We start from the raw sequence: 18,057 nt of genomic DNA, 5'->3' as shown, positions 1-18,057 counted from the left end.
ACTCCTCCACCTTTAGTGTTTCGGTCCTGGTTTGGTGGCCGAAAAGTGTGGTAAGAGTTGTAGCCTGGTATTTCAGGGGTGCTCTCTGGAGCCTTGAACCAGGTCTCAGTTACTGCACAGATATCAATGTTCTCCATTTTTAAGAGTGCCTCGAGAGAGTGCATTTTGAGGTTTATACTTCTAGCATTGAGTAGCATTACCTACAGTATTTGGTTGCCTGCAGGGTAATATCCTGTACCTATATACACTAATATGGAGTTTAGGGACAGGGTGCAGATCATGTTGCTCAGATCAGTGGTCACAAACATGACATCAGTTGGTATCTCCATGTGGCCAATGGCAACCAGGTACAGCCTCTTTGCCAGGTTTGCGATATACTGTTCCAACCCCTGCCTCACATGGGGTCCCATTACTGCCTGTCCCTCCTCTGACTGGCTGTCCAGCTCTTTTTCTGCTGCTGCAACAGCCTGTTTCTGGACAAACATGCTATACAGCATGGTGCACACTACAAGCACCTGATTGCATCTCAGCTCTCAAGTGAATACTGTGCTCCTGCTGGATGTATCTAGGCATCAGAAATGTCCATTAATTTGACTAAGAATCTGTTCCACCACATTCACAACTATTCAGTATTTTACACCTTTTTAAAAGAAATACAAGAAACATTCAAAAATAGCAAACAAGGTTTTTTTAATAACATTATTTTTAATGACATTAGTACTTCACTTAAAAGAAAAATTAAAACAGAAAATAAGTTTTGAAAACAAACCTGCTCTGTATACTAATCATAAGAAAAGTTTTTTTAATAATATTAATAGTATCAGCAATTTTTATCAGCCAATAAACCCTATAAAATCTGAAGGCAGTATAATAAATAATCCATTGAAGATAGCACATCTTTGCAACCAACACTACATAGCACTGTTCATTATTGGATCTAGTTCTAATGAATCAACTAAAATTGTAATTCCTGACAGTTCAATGTGTCCTATTATATCTCAGGATTTGATAGGAAGAGCTTTTAGTAAAATAAAGAATTCAGTTTCTATGGGCCCAGATTTTATCCTCTCCATACAGTTATCTACAATTAAAAATCACTTATTACCAATATTACACCTAATATTTAATAAACTACTAACAGGTACTGTTCTCAGCTTGTGGAAAACATCTACTATAACACCAATATATAAATAGGTAATTAAAGTGATTTTAACAACTATAGACCTGTTAGCCTCACTTTCATTCTAGGCTAATGCTTTGAAAGATGCATTACTGAAAAATTGGGGAACAATAACACAGATATCACAATTTTAGACTTAGATCAATGTGGTTTTGTAAAGGTTAGATCTACATTGTCAAATTTATTAAGTTTTTATGAACAAGTTCTTAAGACCCTGAACCTAGGTTTCCCATGTGCAATCATTTTCTTAGGCTTAGCCAAGGCCTAAATCATTTTCAAGGCTAAGGTCAATGTATTTATTTGTTATTTATTGATTTATTGACATTTGATTACCAGGAAAGTCCATCTGGGTTGGTGCCCCTGTTCAGAAGAGGCCCAGGAGAAAAAAGCTCCAAGTATTGCAAAAACATTTTAAGAGCAAGAATTTTACAATATTCAAAAATAATGCAGTACGAAACAATAAAAATATACAGTTTAAACAATTATATAAAGTTAGACATAATGTGAAAACTCTGGTCAAGAATAGATACAGCTTATATGCCAATAATTTAATATTTAGAGAAAATTTACCCAGATTAGATAAATTAAAGGTAAATTAGTAGAATACAAACAGGATTTGAAATATAAAGTGGGAATAAAAATGTGATTATGGCATATTTAGAGAGAGTGTTAGGGAGAGAAATTGATTGAAGAAAGGAAGTGAGTAAAGAAGGGGAGTAAGGAGCTGTAAGGTATGAATAGGTACTTGTTCATATTAAGAGATATAGTTTATCCTAGGGTTGAGCAAGAACAGATCCAGATTTTGGCTAGGAAGTGTTTCAGAATGCTTTTAAAGGACTGTAGGAAGGGTATTGACCTATTGGATACAAATAAACGGTGCCTTTACCATAACATGACATAATCCACTATACCAGGAGTTTATTCCTGATAAAGTGGTTTATGTCATGGTTAACTGATACATCCCAATGCATAACCATGCAAGGCAAAGTTAATATTTCCCTATAAAGTCTTTCATGACATGAGTTTGCAAGCTACCTTGGACATAAACATTTGCACTGTAACTTAACACAGAGACATCAAGTTATGAAGTTTGATTTAAGTACTAAGAGGAATCAATTATGTTACTCTTGGTTAACTCAAAGATTGATGATATAGTGGAATAAATTACCCCTTCATATTAGAGAAGCTAAGAAATTGCAATCTTTTAAGAGAAAACTGGATTTGTGGGTTGGTAATAAAGTGGTTGATCTAGAAATTGTGGAGACACCATTACTAGACATCCATAAGGCCTTATTGCTGGTACACAAGTTTTGAATTTATGAACACCATCTCTGCTGTGATCTGGATATTGCAGATAGGGATCAACATCCAAGGTTCCATTATATATAGCTAATATTCCTTGAAACACACAATTGTGCTGCCACTGTATGTGACCTGCTAACTGGTTTCATAGTATCTATATGCATTGCACTCTACACCCACTTACATGTGCACCTATTAAGAGAGCAGCATTGTGGGAAATCTTCGCACACAAAATATCTGTACAGGTCAGACATGTGCCAGATATGAAATCATGGTAAATGCTTGGGTGGTGCACATACATATTATAGGTGATAGTTCATTGTAAATCACCTGATATTGAGGGAATGTAAGCACTTCCTGTTGAAATGTCTGATACTCTGTGGACCATGTGGTGCCTGTGTGTACAATTAGTGTCTCCCAAGACCTCAAATAAATGACCAATAATCTAGAACACCCTCATAGGCATGTTTTTATGTTTTTTTTTTTGCCTCTAAATTTCTTGGGAACTATGTATTCCCTTTTATATGTATTTTCAGGGTTCACCTTAAGGGTTAATGTCTTCACCTTATAGATAAAAAGTACAGTGTTTGATTCTGCCCTCTGCTTATTTGCTTGGTTTGTAATAATCAGCAGACCTAAATCCCAGTATTTACTTATGAACCTAAGAGAGGCACAAGCCATCACCTTTATTTTATGTGTGTCTCTGTTGGTCGTCCAAGCCAATATAGAGTGTTAAAAAATTTCTCCTATATGGAGTGATATTGTAAGCTCCCTATTTAGATGATGGAACTAACAATGCAAAGTCCCAAAATACTGAAAAAAGAGATAATAGAGGAGAAGCTTGTTTTTTTTTTTTTTTAAGAGGCAAGCCTCTACTGCATCTAATGATGTAGGGCCAAGCCCAACACACACCCTAAACTTCTATATACCAAATATAAGATCACCATATCTTGGACAACTATAAACAACTACATCTACAACTAAGTCTACAACTGTCTAATACAGTTACTAGCTGACAGGCTTTTACAGGCTTCTACAGACTGCCTACTTTTTTAACTAGCTTACATTTTTTTTATTATTAGTACCTTTTATAAATCATTTTATCTTAAGTCACTTATGCTATATATTTATATGAGTATTTGTTTTGTAATAATACTACAAGTATATTAATAAACCAGAATTTTGAATTCTGAGATATATTAATCTCTGTATTTGTAGTGAAATCCGGGTATGACTCCTATTTGAAAATACTTGATTGTATTGTTTCCAAAGCACTAAATTTAGAATAAAAGTGTAATTGTTTTTCAATGTATTGAAAAAAAAATAGATAAAACAAAACTATTGACTTGTTATGACTTCAGAGCTAAAATATGTATTTCTATAAAGCAGTGGCATTTTTAAAATGAATGGAGGAAAAATAATAAAAAAACATGTATTTTTTATTAAGATACAAGCTGCTGCCTCCATTGTTTGAAGCTAAGAATGCAGTCTAAGGGCATATTATACCAGAGTATGAAGAACCTCATGTTGACCCTGTGAGTGAAAAATGTTCATTTGACTTCAAAAAGAAATAAAACAAAAGACATTAGTCTGGAGAGGAATCTGAGCTCAGACATTTGGTGGTGTCAAAACCTCCCACATCCAAACAAAGAGAACTTCATAACCTGTGTCCCTTAACGTAATATAAACAAATCTAAGGTCACTTGAACTCTGCCAAAGGGGAGGTTCCACTTCAGTGACATCATTTGGAATGAAATTCAGATTCAAAGTCAACATTTGCTAGTAATCATCATATTCACAGTGTAATGTCTACTGTTTATTATTATTATCTAACACTTTCATTAGAATATGTCATACCATTTTGAGTTGCAGCTGTTGTATGAGAAGAAAAAGCAAAAGCCTCAGGTGACATCAGGTGAAGAGCAATAGTAGCTCACTTCAGCTTGTGTTATGATATCACACTTCAAAAACTGTAGTAGCTGTAGTAGCACAAACCTCTTCAAGATAATGAATAACTTATATTGAAGAAACAAACATGGTTAAGTGCTTTCATCCTACCATTGGGGACTTCATCATGGCTCAGAAGAATGATGGGATGAAAGTCCTTAACTGTGTTTGTTTCTTCAATATAAGTATTTTATTTATTAGACTTGAAGTTTCTAGTCTATTATTTTACCATTGGTCTATAATACAGTTTGTGCTTGGATTTTCTGCATCTTTAAACTGGAATACATTATCTTGAAGGGTTTTGTGCTACTACAGCTACTGCAATTCTTGCAGTGAGATACCATCACATATGCTGAAGTAAGCTACTTTTTCTCTTCACCTGATGTCTCCCGAGGCACTAAGTGAGCCATTTGCTTTTACTTAGTTTTGGTTTGTCTGCATGGACACACTCTAGTTTTGTATTCCTAGTGTCATATGAGAAGGTAGTCCTCAAAAGGACTTTTCAGTAGATGATTCATATTGTAGTTGCCCTGGGGTGTCCTTCTAGTTGTAGCCCTGAGGAGGGCTGTTGTAGTCCTGATGTGGACTTTTGTAGCCCTGAGGAGGGCTGTTGTAGTCCTGATGAGGACTGTTGTAGTCCTGAAGAGGACTGTTGAAGTCCTGATAAGGACTGTTGTAGTCCCGAGGAGCATAATACTGGCTGATATATATAAAGGACTGCAACCATGTATATTGAACAAGAATCTTGTACAAGAAGTTACATTTATTCCTCCCTGAAGAAGAATGCATTTCAAAAGTATTGTGTTTCAATCTCTGAGCTCTCTTAAAAGATGAGATTTAGAGGGAACATGTTGAATGGGAAGCTTTAATCCAAACAAGACCTTCCTCAATAGTCCCCTAGTCACATAGCCTATGTCAGATATGTGATATTGTGAATACAGATTCATTATGATATTTTAACTTCCTACTGTTTTTCCTGCTTTTTTCCTGTTTTTGATGTCATGTACGACTAATGCTCACACAAGCAGATGTTATCTTAATAACTAACAATTAACCAATCTGGTTTACTTTGTCTAATAACTGAGAACTTAGCTTAGTAAGTAACTTAGCCTTGATAAACAGACATGGAACACCTAGAAATGTAAATTGGGCAAATTTACCCCGCCAATGATAGCTCTCCATCGGGATAGCCACACCCCTGGAGATACACAGACATGGGACACCTAGAAATGTAAATTGGGTAAATTTACCCCACCAATGACATCTCTCCATGGGGAATACCAGAGCCCTGGAGAACCCCCCACTCGGTGATTGGTCCAAAACAAAACATGCCCACCCATTTAGTGTATAAAAAGAGCAGTAACTGTATGCATGCTAGATTCTCACTCAGAGCATCGCTATGAGGAAGATTGGAACTGTGACCTGCAAGGATGGAAATAAAGAAACACGGATCAAATGCTTCTGCCTTTGGTGTCTTCTTTTAGAACAAATGAACGCCTTGCATGTCGACTGCCCACCATCTCGGGCAAGGACTAACAGGACTAAGAGAGCTCAGGCCCTACAATGGACCACAAAGGTACTTATAAGAACCCACAGAAACCCAACCCGGTCTAAAGGTAACTGTAATACGTCTGGCTTACTAGGATACCCTCCAGGTTCCTGTGTAAGGCCGGTCAAAGGGCAACTGTAATAGGTCTGGCTTACTAGGATACCCTCCGGTTTCCTCTGTAAGGCCACATAGACCCCAAAGATTCTTCTAAAAACCCACAGACCACATTTGCAGGAGCCCAGCTTTACATAAGGGGGCACCTACTGAGATCTGACATGGGTACCTAGGGCAGCCCTTGTAAGGGCCACTTCAGCTCTAACCAACACAACAACAGCCCTCTTCAGCGCTTCAACAGTCCTCCTTGGGACTACAACAATCCTCATCAGGACTACAACAGCCCTCTTCAGGGCTACAGAAGTCCATATCAGGACTACAACAGCCCTCTTCAGGGCTACAATTATAAGGACACCCCAGGACAACTACAATACGAATCATCTACTAAAAAGTCCTTTTGAGGACTTCTTCCTGAGCCTCCAAAAAGCGTGATTCTTTCCAGGTAGAGTGTTCTTCCCTCCTGAAATTTATACCCACCCTGTGGGCTACACTCTAAGAGCAGTAGGTTTTCCTCCCTTATATGTTTTTTCTATTTTTTACTGGGCCATTCAACCAAAGACCCAGACCAGAAACCACTGCCCCACCTCCATCCCCATCAAAGGCTCATGGTTCGAAGGGGTCACCTCCACACCTGTTCTAGTAATGGAACTAAAGCTCACTCCCAACAAGGAGACAGACCCAAAAAAGCAACAAAGAGAGACTCTCCACCATCTCGAAGAAGAACTAAAGGACTTTATCTGCCTTAAATGGGACCACCAATACCTGCTACAATGTAAAAACCAAGGGCTGATCCCAAAAGGCCTCAAGTTGAACAAAACACCACAAGTGAAAAACTGCCCACAACAACTCCAAGAGGCCTGGCACGAAACCCTATATAACATGAGCCTCAGTCTTATGGATCTGCTCATCGAGCACAATAAAAAAACAGCAAACCAGCAAGGCCGCCAGCATCAAGGACCTGGAAAAACAATGCCCTGACACAGCTGAAACCCAAGCAGCCTTTGGGGACATTCTGGGCAGGCTCACTGCCTTAGAAGATAAAAAAATGGCAAGAAAATCCAAAAAAATTGACTAGGGACCTCAGATACAAACAAAAAAAAAAAAACAGGAGCATTACCATATCCACAACAACAACCAACAGGATTTTCCAGGGGTGCCAAGCACCACGGGAGCTAGCATTAGCAGAGGAAGCATCCCACAGCCAGAACTCTATCAACAGAACTACAACAGCCTCACAGAACTTACAGGTGATGCCCACCCATGGCCACCTCACCGAAGTCACAGGTAATTCCCACTTCAACAGGCACCCAGGTCCTAACCCCCACCACCAGGAGACTCAGCTGCAGGACACCATCCACAACCAACAGAAACAAATCGACGGGCTTCCACACAAAGGAGGTATTCCACCCCCAAGACTGTCTTCCTCAGTCCCAGTCACAGAGAAGAAAGACAGGACATGGATGGGAGTGAGAGACCTGGGACACCTCTGGCAGCCCCCAGCATCCATGGGGCAGAGGAGGAGAAACAAAAACACAGACCTCAGAAGTGGGGAACCACTCCAAACAAAAAACGCTAACCAACCTAGAGAGGAAGGTACTAGAGAGAGGCCTCACCTTCATCCCCACCAGAAGAGCGAACCTGGCAAAAACAGTCATTGACATTAGGCTCTTCAGTAGGAAACTCCAGCTGAAGTTGTTCTTCCATTAAAACGAGAAGGATAACAATGGCCTAGATACCCATGCCATAAGAGAAGCCAATTGGAAAATGCCAAGAAACTTCTGCCCCCCCCCCCCCCTCAAACCAGGTCATAGCAGCTTTCCAAAAGAAATTAAAAACAGATGTGAGAAAAATGCTAAAAAGACCAAAAACAGGAAAGCTCTATAATATCTCCTAGGCAGAGATGTTGGCCCTAAAAGACCTCAGCCAGGACAACAGCAGACGAGTGATGAAAGCAGATAAAGGTGGGGGCATCCTGGTGACTGACATGGCCACCTACAGCTCAAAAATCATAGCTATGCTGGACAACAATAATTGTTATGAATGCACAAGCTTGGACCATACCACAGAAGCCTTCAAGGAGCTCAACAGATCCCTGGATGACATGTACAACGAAGGCATCATCAGCTCCAATATAAACAATTTCCTAAAAGTGCAATTTCCAAAACTCCCACAGTTCTTTGGAATCCCCAAACCACACAAGAACCTTCTCGACCCACCCTACAGACCGGTAATTGTCAGTGGCAGGTCTATCACTGAACCAGCAGCTATATACTTGGATTTCATGCTAAAACCCCTGGCAGCCAGTAACCAATCCTACATTCTGGACTCTATGGACTTTCTCACCAAGATAAAGGACATCAACCTAAATGAAAACTCAATCCTGGTCACCATAGACGTTCGAGGCCCATCACAAAGATTGCACAGTCCTGCCAGGAAAAACAGAAAAACTTAGCTGGCTACTATCCCTGGTCTTGGAGAATAACTACTTCAAGTTCAACACCAACATCTACCAGCAGACCACAGGGATAGCCTTGGGAGCTGCCAAGGGCTCCAGCCTGGCCAACACAGCTCTGAGAAAATGGGAGGCAGACTTCATCTATGGCTCCCCATACTTCAATCACATGACATGCCACTATCACTTAATTGACAATATCTTTTTGGTATGGGAAGGTGACAGAGAGACCCTGGAAGAATTTCTCAGCTACATCAATTCCACCACCAACTTCCTGAGGTTCACGCACAAGACCAGCTCAGAGAAAGTGGAATTCCTGGACCTCATGGTGATCAAGGACCTGGAAAAAGGACGTACGAACCATGATCTCTACAGAAAACCCACCAGGGTCAATTTCCTGCTACATGCCAAAAGCATGCACCCTTCCAGATTGAAGAGGAACGTCATCAAATCTCAGGGGCTGAGGGTGACCAGGGACTTAGGCAATTTCCTACGCAACATCCATGAGCTAGAGAAGGGTTTTCTGGCCAGGGGTTGCAACAACAGACTGGTTAGGGGAATTCTGGATCCTATCACAGAACACAGAAAAAACAATGACTACAAAATCCACATCAGCGGCAGGGTCAAGGATCGTTACAATAAGGAACAACAACTAAACTGCATCCTCCAGTACTCCCTGGATTACAGAGACATTCAGAAAATCATCAAGGACAACTGTCCCATCATCAAGAACAACCATCATTTCGAGCATATCTTCCCAGATGAACCCAAGTTCACCATAAAGAAATGCCCCAGCATCAGGAACCATCTAGAAAGAGGACCCAGAGGGGATACCACTAGCCCAAAAGGCATGTTCCCATGTAGCATACCACCCTGCCATTACTGCAAATATATCAGCAACAAGGATCAGTTTGTATGCCCAAACAACAAGAAGAACTACAAATCTAAGGTACTAGGCAACTGTACCACCAAACGAGGGGTACAGAGCACAATGCTCAAAATGTCGGGCCTTCTACTTGGGAAAGACCATCAATATGCTCAAGACGAGAATAGCGAGGCATGCATTTGACATCAAACATGGCTTCACCAGCAACCCTCTGGCAATGCATGCCAGAATGAAACCAGGCCACCAGACATTCATATTCCATATTTTGGATCAAGTGAAAGATGACCCATTCACAAAGGACCACAACTCACATCTTAAAAGTAAAGAACTGACCTGGCAGATTGAACTGGAAGCCGGGAAATCACCTGGTCTGAACACCACAGAAAAGATCATCCACATTCTCAACCTCAGGACTCTGAGCCACAGGCAATACAGCTAAAAAGAGCACAAGGCTAGTGTCTCCAAGGACCCACCCCTCCTTTTGTATGTATTTTGGTTCTTGGAAGCACAGACCTGCTGCTGGCCTTCTTCATTATTATTATTACTATCACTATTATTATTTTTGCTAACACTACTAATGCGATTCATTAATTTCAAGATGTGTAAAGTTGTTTCATATTTCTGTTAAATGTGGAGAGTAAGGCTTGAAAGTTATGAGCATAATACCGGTTGATATATATATAAAAGCTTACAACCATGTATATTGAACAAGAATCTTGTACAAGAAGTTACATTTATTCCTTCCTGAAGAAAAATGCATTTCGAAAGCATTGTGTCTCAATCTCTGAGTTCTTTTAAAGGATGGGATTTAGAGGAAACATGTTTAATGGAAAGCTTCAGTCCAAACAAGAGCTTCCTCAATAGTCCCCTAGTCACATAGCATATGTCAGATATGTGATATTGGGAATACAGATTCATTATGTTGTTTTAACTTCTTACTGTTGTCTCTGTTTTTCCTGCTTTTTTCCTGTTTTTGATGTCATGTACCACTAATGCCCACACAGGCAGATGTTATCTTAATAACTAACAATTAACCAATTTGGTCTACTTTGTCTAATAACTGAGAACTTAGCTTAGTAAGTAACTTAGTCTTTATACACACACATGGGACACCTAGAAATGTAAATTGGGTGAATTTACCTCACCAATGATAGCTCTCCATGGGGATAGCCATGCCCTTGGAGATACACAGACATGTGACACCTAGAAATGTAAATTGGGTGAATTTCCCCAGCCAATGACAGCTTTCCATGTGGATAGCCATGCCCCTGGAGAACCCTGCACTCGGTGATTGGTCTAAAACAAAACACGCCCACCCATTTAGTGCATAAAAAGAGCAGTAACTGTATGCATGCTAGATTCTCACTCAGAGAAACGCTAGGAGCAAGATTGGAACTGTGACCTACAAGGACGGAAATAAAGAAACACTGATCAAACGCTTCTGCCTCTGGTGTCTTCTTTTAGAACAAATGAACGCCTCGCATGCTGACTGCCCACCATCTTGGGCAAGGACTAACAGGACTAAGAGAGCTCAGGGCCTACAAGGGACCACAAAGGTTCTTATAAGAACTCACGGAAACCCAAACCAGTCTATGGGCATCTGTAATAGGTCTGGCTTACTAGGATACCCTCCAGGTTCCTCTGTAAGGCCACATAGACCACAAAGGTTCTTTTAAGAACCCGCAGACCACATCTGTAGGAGCCCAGTTTTACATAAGGGGCACCTACTGAGATCTGATCTGACCCGGGTACCTTGGGCAGCCCTTGTAAGGGCCACTTCAGCTCTAACCAACACAACAACAGCCCTCTTCAGGGCTTCAACAGTCCTCCTTGGGACTACAACAATCCTCATCAGGACTACAACAGCCCTCCTCAGGGCTACAGAAGTCCATATCAGGACTACAACAGCCCTCTTCAGGGCTACAATTATAAGGACACCCCAGGACAACTACAATACGAATCATCTACTGAAAAGTCCTTTTGAGGATTTCTTCCTGAGCCTCCAAAAAGCGTGATTCTTTCCAGGTAGAGTGTTCTTCCCTCCTGAAATTTATACCAACCTGTGGGCTACACTCTAAGAGCAGTAGGTTTTCCTCCCTTATATGTTTTTTCTATTTTTTACTGGGCCATTCAACCAAAGACCCAGACCAGAAACCACTGCCCTACCTCCATCACCATGAAAGGCTCATGGTTCGAAGGGGTCACCTCCACACCTGTTCTAGTAATGGAACTAAAGCTCACTCCCAACAAGGAGACAGACCCAAAAAAGGAACAAAGAGAGACTCTCCACCATCTCGAAGAAGAACTAAAGGACTTTATCTGCCTTAAATGGGACCACCAATACCTGCTACAATGTAAAACCAAGGGCTGATCCCAAAAGACCTCATGTTGAACAAAACATCACAAGTGAAAAACTGCCCACAACAACCCCAAGAGGCCTGGCACGAAACCCTATATAAAATGAGCCTCAGTCTTATGGATCTGCTCATCGAGCACAATAAAAAAACAGCAAACCAGCAAGGCTGCCAGCATCCAGGACCTGGAAAAACAATGCTCTAACACAGCTGAAACCCAAGCAGCCTTTGGGGACATTATGGGCAGGCTCACTGCCTTAGAAGATAAACAAATGGCAAGAAAATCCAAAAAAATTGACTAGGGACCTCAGATACAAACAAAAAAAAAAAAAACAGGAGCATTACCGTATCCACAACAACAAACAACAGGATTTTCCAGGGGCACCAAGCACCACGGGAGCTAGCATTAGCAGAGGAAGCATCCCACAGCCAGAACTCTATCAACAGAACTACAATGGCCTCACAGAACTTACAGGTGATGCCCACCCATGGCCACCTCACCGAAGTCACAGGTAATTCCCACTTCAACAGGCACCCAGGTCCTAACCCCCACCACCAGGAGACTCAGCTGCAGGACACCATCCACAACCAACAGCAACAGATTGACGGGCTTCCACACAAAGGAGGTATTCCACCCCCAAGACTGTCTTCCTCAGTCCCAGTCACAAAGAAGAAGGACAGGACATGGATGGGAGTGAGAGACCTGGGACACCTCTGGCAGCCCCCAGCATCCATGGGGCAGAGGAGGAGAAACAAAAACACGGACCTCCAGAAGTGTGGAACCACTCCAAAAAAAAAATGCTAACCAACCTAGAGAGGAAGGTACTAGAGAGAGGCCTCACCTTCATTCCCACCTGAAGAGCGAACCTGGCAAAAACAGTCATTGACATTAGGCTCTTCAGTAGGAAACTCCAGCTGAAGTTGTTCTTCCATTAAAACGGGAAGGATAACAATGGCCTAGATACCCATGCCATAAGAGAAGCCAATTGGAAAATGCCAAGAAACTTCTGCCCCCCCTCAAACCAGGTCATAGCAGCTTTCCAAGAGAAATTAAAAACAGATGTGAGAAAAATGCTAAAAAGACCAAAAACAGGAAAGCTCTATAATATCTCCAAGGCAGAGATGTTGGCCCTAAAAGACCTCAGCCAGGACAACAGCAGATGAGTGATGAAAGCAGATAAAGGTGGGGGCATCCTGGGGACTGACATGGCCACCTACAGCTCAAAAATCATAGCTATGCTGGACAACAATAATTGTTATGAATGCACAAGCTTGGACCGTACCACAGAAGCCTTCAAGGAGCTCAACAGATCCCTGGATGACATGTACAACGAAGGCATCATCAGCTCCAATATAAACAATTTCCTAAAAGTGCAATTTACAAAACTCCCACAGTTCTTTGGAATCCCCAAACCACACAAGAACCTCCTCGACCCACCCTACAGACCGGTAATTGTGAGTGGCAGGTCTATCACTGAACCAGCAGCTATATACTTGGATTTCATGCTAAAACCCCTGGCAGCCAGTAACCAATCCTACATTCTGGACTCTATGGACTTTCTCACCAAGATAAAGGACATCAACCTAAATGAAAACTCAATCCTGGTCACCATTGACGTTCGAGGCCTATCACAAAGATTGCACAGTCCTGCCAGGAGAAACAGAAAAACTTAGCTGGCTACTATCCCTGGTCTTGGAGAATAACTACTTCAAGTTCAACACCAACATCTACCAGCAGACCACAGGGCTAGCCTTGGGAGCTGCCATGGGCTACAGCCTGGTCAACACAGCTCTGAAAAAATGGGAGGCAGACTTCATCTATGGCTCCCCCTACTTCAATCACATGACATGCCACTATTGCTTAATTGACAATATCTTTTTGGTATGGGAAGGTGACAGAGAGACCCTGGAAGAATTTCTCAGCTACATCAATTCCACCACCAACTTCCTGAGGTTCACGCACAAGACCAGCTCAGAAAAAGTGGAATTCCTGGACCTCATGGTGATCAAGGACCTGGAAAAAGGACGTACGAACCATGATCTCTACAGAAAACCCACCAGGGTCAATTTCCTGCTACATGCCAAAAGCATGCACCCTTCCAGATTGAAGAGGAACGTCATCAAATCTCAAGGGGCTGAGGGTGACCAGGGACTTAGACAATTTCCTACGCAACATCCATGAGCTAGAGAAGGGTTTTCTGGCCAGGGGTTACAGCAAAAGACTGGTTAGGAGAATTCTGGATCCTATCACAGAACACAGAAAAAACAATGACTACAAAATCCACATCAGTGGCAGGGTCAAGGATCGTTACAATAAGGAACAACAACTAAACTGCATCCTCCAGTACTCCCTGGATTACAGAGACATTCAGAAAATCATCAAGGACAACTGTCCCATCATCAAGAACAACCGTCATTTCGGGCATATCTTCCCAGATGAACCCAAGTTCACCATAAAGAAATGCCCCAGGATCAGGAACCATCTAGAAAGAGGACCCAGAGGGGATACCACCAGCCAAAAAGGCACGTTCCCATGTAGCATACCACCCTGCCATTACTGCAAATATATCAGCAACAAGGATCAGTTTGTATGCCCAAACAACAAGAAGAACTACAAATCTAAGGTACTAGGCAACTGTACCACCAAATGAGTGGTGTACAGAGCACAATGCTCAAAATGTCGGGCCTTCTACTTGGGAAAGACCATCAATATGCTCAAGACGAGAATAGCGAGGCATGCATTTGACATCCAACATGGCTTCACCAGCAACCCTCTGGCAATGCATGCCAGAATGAAACCAGGCCACCAGACATTCAGATTCCATATTTTGGATCAAGTGAAAGATGACCCATTCACACAGGGCCACAACTCACATCTTAAAAGTAAAGAACTGACCTGGCAGATTGAACTGGAAGCCGGGAAATCACCTGGTCTGAACACCACAGAAAAGATCATCCACATTCTCAACCTCAGGACTCTGAGCCACAGGCAATACAGCTAAAAAGAGCACAAGGCTAGTGTCTCCAAGGACCCACCCCTCCTTTTGTATGTATTTTGGTTCTTGGAAGCACAGACCTGCTGCTGGCCTTCTTCATTATTATTATTACTATCACTATTATTATTTTTGCTAACACTACTAATGCGATTCATTAATTTCAAGATGTGTAAAGTTGTTTCATATTTCTGTTAAATGTGGAGAGTAAGGCTTGAAAGTTATGAGCATAATACCGGCTGATATATATATATAAAAGCTTACAACCATGTATATTGAACAAGAATCTTGTACAAGAAGTTACATTTATTCCTTCCTGAAGAAAAATGCATTTCGAAAGCATTGTGTCTCAATCTCTGAGTTCTTTTAAAGGATGTGATTTAGAGGGAACATGTTTAATGGAAAGCTTCAGTCCAAACAAGAGCTTCCTCAATAGTCCCCTAGTCACATAGCGTATGTCAGATATGTGATATTGGGAATACAGATTCATTATGTTGTTTTAACTTCTTACTTTTGTCTCTGTTTTTCCTGCTTTTTTCCTGTTTTTGATGTCATGTACCACTAATGCCCACACAGGCAGAAGTTATCTTAATAACTAACAATTAACCAATTTGGTCTACTTTGTCTAATAACTGAGAACTTAGCTTAGTAAGTAACTTAGTCTTGATACACACACATGGGACACCTAGAAATGTAAATTGGGTGAATTTACCTCACCAATGATAGCTCTCCATGGGGATAGCCACACCCTTGGAGATACACAGACATGTGACACCTAGAAATGTAAATTGGGTGAATTTCCCCAGCCAATGACAGCTTTCCATGTGGATAGCCATGCCCCTGGAGAACCCTGCACTCAGTGATTGGTCTAAAACAAAACACGCCCACCCATTTAGTGCATAAAAAGAGCAGTAACTGTATGCATGCTAGATTCTCACTCAGAGAAATGCTAGGAGGAAGAGTGGAACTGTGACCTACAAGGACGGAAATAAAGAAACACTGATCAAATGCTTCTGCCTCTGGTGTCTTCTTTTAGAACAAATGAACGCCTTGCATGCTGACTGCCCACCATCTTGGGCAAGGACTAACAGGACTAAGAGAGCTCAGGGCCTACAAGGGACCACAAAGGTTCTTATAAGAACTCACGGAAACCCAACCCAGTCTATGGGCAACTGTAATAGGTCTGGCTTACTAGGATACCCACCAGATTCCTCTGTAAGGTCGGTCAAAGGGTGACTGTAATAGGTCTGGCTTTCTAGGATACCCTCCAGGTTCCTCTGTAAGGCCACATAGACCACAAAGGTTCTTTTAAGAACCCGCAGACCACATCTGCAGGAGCCCAGTTTTACATAAGGGGCACCTACTGAGATCTGATATGACAGGGTACCTAGGGTGGTCCTTTTAAGGGCCACTTCAGCTCTAAACCAACACAACAACAGCCCTCTTCAGGGCTTCAACAGTCCTCCTTGTGACTACAACAGTCCTTATCAGGACTTCAACAGTCCTCTTCAGGACTACAACAGTCCTCATCAGGACTACAACAGCCCTCCTCAGAGCTACAAAAGTCCACATCAGGACTACAACAACCCTCCTCAGGGCTACAACTATAAGGACACCCCAGAACAACTACAATATGAATCATCTGCTGAAAAGTCCGTTTGAGGACTACTTGATCCTCAAAAAGCATGATTCTTTCCAGGTAGAGTGTTCTTCCCTCCTGAAATTTATACCCACCCTGTGGGCTATACTCTAGGAGCAGTAGGTTTCCCTCCCTTGTACGTTTTTTCTAGTGTTATATGAGAAGGAAAAGAATAGATAATATGGGTCAGTTTTAGTAGAGTATACTTCTGAAAAATGGTTAGTAACAAATGTGTCAAGGCTGTATTAGAGAGCACACAGCTTAGGAATTTGTAGCATCTTCTTAGAGGTAGGAAGTGAATTTAAAACAAAATTCTTCATTGCAATTAAATAATCTTTTTGAGAGGAATATGGTAAAAATGAAGCTTGTTTGATTCAGAGGGGAACATGATGCACTTTCCAAACAGGAGGTCAAGGGTTATATAGTGGAGACTGCAAGATTATGTGATGTTTGGCAGCCTACCATTGTAGTATATTCTTCTCAGGGGATATTAGATATGCATTGTCTATTGGTGATGTCATTATTCTAGTAAAAAAAAAAAAAGGTCAAGAAGCCAAATCATCATTAAAATGAAAAAGACTTCAAGAGGTATATATTTATTTAAATGGTTTTTGTTGCCCCTTTTGACAAGATTTATAATTTCACATTGATTTTTTTAATGTATATGAAGTTTTCCAGTAAGAGATATGCAGTTTCTATTTAAGGACAAAGTTTCATGAAAAGGTTGTTTATTTATATTGGCATACTAAATAAAAGCATTTCACACTGACAAATGCCACAGCCTGTGCCTATAGAATAACTATATTGTAACATTTGATCATGCAAACAGATTAAAATAATAAAGCAATTTGTTAAGGTGTGGTATTCCTACAGCTTTGATTAGGGGTACTTAAAATACTGTATAAGACAACTGGCTACAAATAAGACATGATACATATTCGTCATTTCTAATGGATGTCCTCTGTCTTCTATTTTCTTTGATCTGTGTCAATGATCTGTTGAAGGACTTGCATGGAGAAATGGGGACTGCCTAAGGCGGAGCTTAGAAGATAATTCTGTGGGGTGAATACTTATACAGATAGCTTGATTCTTTTCTCAAATCACCTAAACAGACTATGCAAAAAGTAGCTGTCCATCCTGTAGAAGATAAAACCTGAGGAAGATCACAGCATTAGTATTAAAACAAAGATGATAGTATGGGGAAATAGTACGATTCAAGCACGGTGTTTATAAAGGGGAAGGTTTACAACATCTAGACAATTTTAATAGCCAGGTGCTCTGTGGGCAAAAGAAAAAAATACTTATTTTCCAATACAACTAGCTTTCATATAGGAAATGTGGTGAAGACTCTTTTAAACAAAGATACATGCACACGCATGAGCACACACACACACACACACACACACACACACACACACACACACACACACACACACACACACACACACACACACACACAATATTTCCCAGGATGAGCTAGTGATATCTCTGTAATGTCAGTGCCCTTTCACTGTCTTTACAACTGTGCAGCCACTAGTTTTACAAATCTAGCACGTCAAAGCACAATCAACACCCATTGACCCTGGATATTTTTTTGGTGCCAACTATATTTGCAGTCAAATGTGCAAACAAAATAATACA

Source organism: Protopterus annectens, chromosome 5.part0 (genome assembly GCF_019279795.1).
Source record: "Protopterus annectens isolate FY-2018-M chromosome 5.part0, PAN1.0, whole genome shotgun sequence".
Taxonomy (NCBI): domain Eukaryota; kingdom Metazoa; phylum Chordata; order Ceratodontiformes; family Protopteridae; genus Protopterus; species Protopterus annectens.
This window is presented reverse-complemented; position numbering follows the sequence as displayed.